Raw genomic sequence first — 6,274 nt, forward strand, 5'->3', positions numbered from 1 at the left:
GTCACTGAGGCAAATTGTGATTGTTCAGTAAAACAGAGATGAACTGTCATCCATTAAATGGTTTAAAACCCTGCACGATGGATACTCGTTGCCATGGCAACAGGACAATCTTTGGAAAATGAGAACATTTTTCCCCCCTCAAGTGACTGCTAGCTCAAACCATTCACCTTCCCAAGGGCGTTTCGCTTTAACAGTGGCCATGTTTGCTCAAGAGGATATATCTTCAGAGGATCTAGAGGTGAGATCCTCTGCCTGGTCCAGGCTGTGGCAAGAAGGTCTGGTGTCCGTCACCTCCCTCCAAGGTCCTGGGGCTGGGGGTTCCCAGACGGGGATCAGGGAGAAAAGTTGGTTGCCAGCCCAGGAAGGCCCTGGCCTTGGGGTCACATGTGAAGCCAGAAATGGGACCTAGGAGCCTGACTCCCAGTCACTTGCCTGGAAGGAGATGTGAGGTGCCTGTGGACAGAGTTTGGAGCCTGAAGCCAGACCTCAAAGTTTTTGTCCCAGCTGCCACCGAGGCCTCGCCTTCACCCCACCTTTAAGTCTCTCAGTTGCCTCAGTAAGAACCACCGCGCTTCGGGCTCTGGGCTGATGGCTCAGAGCCTGGAGCCTGTTTCCGATTCTGTGTCTCCCTCTCTCTCTGCCCTTCCCCCGTTCATGCTCTGTCTCTCTCTGTCCCAAAAATAAATAAACGTTGAAAAAAAATTTTTTTTAAAAGAACCACTGCGCTGGCCCAACCACACCCTGAGGGGCATCCCTGGAGCAGCCTGAGGAGATTCGGAGCCGCCCCAGAACTGCTTCCTGGCTTCAGCTTCCCGAGCTCTCCACCCACACCCCCTTCCCTGCCCTTGAGTGATGGCTTTTGGGGGGGGGGGGTAGGCTCTCACAGATTTTTTTAAGCAACCTTATTGAGATATAATTCACATACCATGCACTTCACCCATTTAAATTACATTATTGAATGTTTTTAGTTCACTTCACAGATATGTGCAACCATCACCACAGCTAATTTTAGAACATTTGGCCACCTCACAGAGAAACTCCATACACCTTGTTTCTCAGCTCCCAAGCCCCCAGCACCAGGCAAGCACTAATCGACTTCCAGTCTCTATAGATTTACGTGTTCTGGACATTTCACAGAAATGGAATCCTACATCGTGTCACCTTTTGTGTCTGCATATTGTTTCCAAGGTTCATCTAGGTTGGCATGCACCAGTGTTTCATTCTTTGTATGGCCGCAGTATGGACATACTACACATTTATCCACTCAGCAGTTGATGGACATTGGGTCGTTTCCACCTTTTGGCTTTTGTGAATAAGGCTTTTATACACATTTGTGTATGAATTTTTGTGTGGACATTTGCTTTTGTTTCTCTTGCGTAAACACCTGGCAACGGAATCCTGCCTCATATGGTAACTCTGAGTTTCACCACTTGAACTCATGTGGGTTTCTGATTGTTGTTCTTTTTTGTCCACATTGTTTAGGCTGGACACCCCCGAGCTGGCTCCTATTGTCACCTCTGGGAGACAGGCATTTCCTCCACTGCACTCAGAAGTAATGACAGCCACCGGCTCCCCTGCTCTACCCCCATCAAAATCCTTAGCAGGCATATTAGAAACCTGGTCACCTTGCCCTTGGCTGACAGGTACCTCTAATAGCTTTCCTCGGTCGGTCAGTAAGGAGACACTAGTGCACCCGTAAAAAACATTTCTGACAAATTTATAGAATGTCCTTGCACGGTCCTTAGAATACATCCCTCAGATCTCATACGGCTGGTTGACCCACGGCCCCTGCTGTCACTCTGAAATCCCTCATGGCACTCAGACAGAAGCCACGCTGCCCACGGGCTGTCCAGCTGTGACTTAGTATCCCCGCGTCAGCTACACAAAGGCAAGGACTGCTCTGACAAGTGATCTTGGCTCGAGAATTCCTCAACAGCCGTACTGAATTTCCTCAGAAATGTACTGCAGTCCAGATGCTTCCACCCACACAACCTTCCTTTCCTCCTTCCTTCAAGAGGGTCACGCCTATTCTGTCAGCCTGTCACCTCCCCATTCTCTGTCTCAGGCATTTCCCCTAATACATGTTATGCAAATCCTGTCTCACAACTGCTTCTCAGAGATCCTGTATTAACTAATACCACTGATCTCTGAGTCATTCACTAAACTTAATGTGAACTATTCCAAATAATAAAATGTCTGCCTGTTTTGTACTTAGAATTTAATCCAAAGAAATAGACTAGGAAAATAGTTCTATGGAAGTGAGGTAGAGGGTCAAAAAAGTTTGCTCACTGAGCAGTTTTGTTATCATAGTTCCCACATGCAGGGCCTAGAGGCAGAGGGCACCTCTCCTGGTTTTAGAGACCAGAGGAGTTCCGGAATCCAGAGAGAAGGGCTTGTGCCATCGCTGGGCCAGACACTCAGGTCTGAGGCCGGGTTTTGTTTTGTTTTTTTAATATCTATTTTCATTTATTTGGGGGGGAGGGGCAGAGAGAGAGAGGGAGAGAGAGGACTCCAAGCAGGCTCCGCGCTGCCAGCACAGAGCCTGACATGGAGCTCGAACTCACGAATGGTGAGATCATGACCTGAGCTGATATCAAGAATCAGACGCTTCACCGACTAAGCCACCCAGGCGCCCCCGAGGCTAGGTTTTGAGGACAGAGAAGGAAGGGTGTAAGAAGTCACAAGTCCACAGTAGTGGTGTCCTCTTTCTTTTCCAGCCACACTAATTCCTGCTGTAGGTTGTCAGATGGTGACCGCAGGGGGCCGGAGCATGCGCTTCCGCTTCCGCCGCCCTCCTTGAAGCACTTCTTTCCTTACAGGCTCAGTCGCTCAGTTGCTCAGTCTTGAGGCGTTAGCTACAATCACCTGGACTCACTCTCTGAGGCAGAAATCCTCTCTTTTTCAGATAGCAGCCAGCCGAGCTGGCGAGCGGGGGACATCTGAACATCAGGGGATGAATTTGCAAGGTGTTCAACAAGTAAGGACATGGGGTGTCCTGCCAGGGAGCCTTGTGGGCTGAGTGGGGAGCCTGCTTCCAGCCAGCAGAAAACTTGGCTTGCCGCACTGCAACTCTAAATTGGGTCCTTCACCGAAAGAGCGGGGCTTGATAAGGAAGTTATGCTACTGTGGAAAAAAGAAATAGGGAGGGAAGACTGAGAGAGTCCTTTATTGTTTTAAGGGACAGTGCAGGATAATAGGGCTGTGCCCGCTGATTATCCTTATCTGAGTTTTTGTAACAGCTTAACCAACAAGCTGATTGGGTGACAGCTGTTACAGTCTTGGGAGTTTCCCCAGGCCTGGGGAATTAAAGGACTGTGCTGGAAGGGAAGCTATTTTTTCGTAAGAGTTTCAGGGTTTCCAGGCTGACTGGAGGCCTCGGGGGGAGATGAGGGCTCATCATTGATGACGGCCCCTGGCCCAGGCGATGACAGATGAGAAGAGTCTGGAGTGCAGATCCCCAGCCCCACACTCCGCCCAGGAAAAGGGTCTTACTTGGCCACAGTTGCTCCCCTCAGGGAAGAAAGTGAGGGCAGTGGCCTGGTTAGGAGCTGTGATCCTGGTTAGGTCCCTTAGGTTCCTCCTGGAGCTGGACCCCAGCTGCAATCAGCCCCTCACTCCTGCTTTGTTGTCGGGGTGTACCAATTCTCTCCTGCCTCCACCCAGTTCTTTAGAAAGGCCCAGGAGTCAGCCCTGACAAACGTCTGTGCGTTAGTGTTCAGTAGAGATAACGATTAAGATTAAAAAAAAATAGTAAGTAGTCAAGGCCCAAACCCACTGGTTTATCCTTACCTTTTACTGACATTCGAGAGATCTCCTTGGTTTGACAGACACTAAGCTTCTTCCCAGATTTGTGGTGCTGTGATTAAAGCCGAGTGAATCCCCATTTCTGCCTAGGAATTCTGGCTTCCAGCTGCAAAGCTTTCAAGGTCTTCCCACAATGCCCCCCATCTGCCTCCCTCTCCAGATCTCTCCAGGCTCCTGCCTCTCTTCCTGACACTGCAAACTCCAACTTTGGGGCTCTTCCCTGTGGATCACCTCTAATTTCTCACTGACAAATCTGGTCCCCTGCTCATCTCCTGCTCTTTTAGAATGTCTCACCTCACTTTTCTCCACTGTCACATGTGAATTAGGGGTAGCAGGAGGTAGGGAGTTGTAGTGGAGGATTTTCGAGGTCTCTCTCAGCCCTGACGTTCAGGGGGTCTACCAAGGGCAAAGGCATCACATAAGCGCATGTGTGTGTGTGTGTGGTGTGTGGGGTTTTGTATAATATAGTTAAGGCGTGGCTCCTGTCCTCAAGGAGTTTCTAGTTGAGTTGATCTGATGCGTACATAAAAAGCTTCTGATGATTTAAGGAAGGTATCCTATAAATGAGGTGCATAAAGTTATCAGAGTTCCCCAGAATTTCAAGGAAATGAGAGATTCCCTCTGGAGGCAGAGGAGGGTGTTGGTGAAGGAATAAAATAGGATTCCCCAGGCTCTTTCCCAAGGCTGGCAGTACAGATGGCTTTGGCCTCCTGCCCAAAGTAGCCTAGTTATCTGCCTAGTCCCCATCCCGTGGGTAAGCCATCTCCTACTAGATATCCTGCTGGAAGGGAAATCTGTCCATGGATCCCCAGACTCATACCCTTTGAATTGGTGCCCTTTATTAAATCTTTTTTGCCTTCTTTATAAATGTTTTACTTATTTTAGAGAGAGAGTGCAAGTGGGGGAGTGACAGAGGGGGACATAAGATCTGAAGCAGGCTCTGCACTGACAGCAGCAAGCCCAATGCAGGGCTGGAACCCATGAACCTGGAGATATGGCCTGAGTCAAAGTCAGATGTTCAACCGACTGAGCCACCCAGACATCCCAGATCTTTTTTGCCTTCTATTTTTTTCTTAAATTTTGTTTTTGAGAGAGACAGACAGACAGACAGACAGAGACAGAGTGTGAGTGGGGGAGGGGCAGAGAGCGAGGGAGACACAGAATTGGAAGCAGGCTCCAGGCTCTGAGCTGTCAGCACAGAGACTGATGTGGGGCTCGAACTCACGAACCTTGAGATCATGACCTGAGCCGAAGTTGGACACTTAACCAGCTGAGCCACCCAGGCGCCCCGGTCTTTTTTGCCTTCTTGATCATACTGCTAATAACATTTATTATTAATGTTAATAATATATTTATTGTTATTAGTATGACTATTTGTTAGACACAGTGCTAAGCGCTTCCCATGCATCATTTCACTTATTCCTTACAACAGTGTTTTAGGTGGCTATGAATATGATTATTATCCCAGTTTACAGATGGGGAAAATGAGGATGAGAAGTTGAGTGACCCATCTTACATCCCATGGGTAATCAGAAACAGAGACATTTTAACTCAGGTTTCTTCCTATTTATCTCCTACTCATTGCATAAATATGAGACCTCAACTACACAAAGGCACAGAAATCTTGAAGCAGAGAACAGGGGGAAGAGAAAGGGACATGGCAGGAGCCATGACTGAGAGTATGGATTAGGGCCAAGGCAGAGGGACAAAAAGTACAGTCTGAAAAGCCAAGGTTAAGGCTGGAAAAGCTCTTCCTGAGAGGGGCTGGGTGTCAGGATTGGGATGGCCAAGAAGTAGGATCAGGCAGAGGGAGAACCTCCAAAGAGGGAGTCTTTCAAGGATTCCCATGTGGGCCATGCTGGGAGCTTGAACAGGAGGCCTTCAAAGGCAGTTCTCACTTTGCAGCCCTGGGATTCTGTGAACTCTGGGTGTAGCTTTTAGAGCTGGACCTCACCCCAGTCATCTGGCTGGTCACTGAATTCCATCTTCTCCCTGCTACAGAGGAGGGAGGCAAGAGCATTGTGATTAGAGTGCACCCAAGGCCATTGGACTGCTTGGGTTTGAATCTTGGTTTCTCCTCTACTTCCGAGCTGTGATTTTGGACAATTTATTTTTCTGGGTCTGAGCACACATTGATTTGGGAGCAAGCCTCAGCTTGAATCCTAAGTCCTGTAACCTTGGGCAATTTACCTCATGGCTCATTTCCTCATCAGTAAATAAAAAAATATAATACTTGCCTCATAGGATCATTATAAGGATAGGAGGATTAAATGTTTATGTTTGTAAAGCATTTATAACACTGTCTGGCACGTTTTTGTTTTTTTATTTTTATTTTTGACTGCATGTTAAAAACTTGTCTACAATCCGTTAAATGTAGCACACAGCACAATTTCGAGGGCTATGAGACCCTCGAAGAGGTGGGACAAACAGCCCAGTGTTTATGTAAAGAGCAGGGCTTTGGAACCAGTGA

This window comes from Prionailurus viverrinus, chromosome D2 (assembly GCF_022837055.1).
Source record: "Prionailurus viverrinus isolate Anna chromosome D2, UM_Priviv_1.0, whole genome shotgun sequence".
Classification (NCBI taxonomy): domain Eukaryota; kingdom Metazoa; phylum Chordata; class Mammalia; order Carnivora; family Felidae; genus Prionailurus; species Prionailurus viverrinus.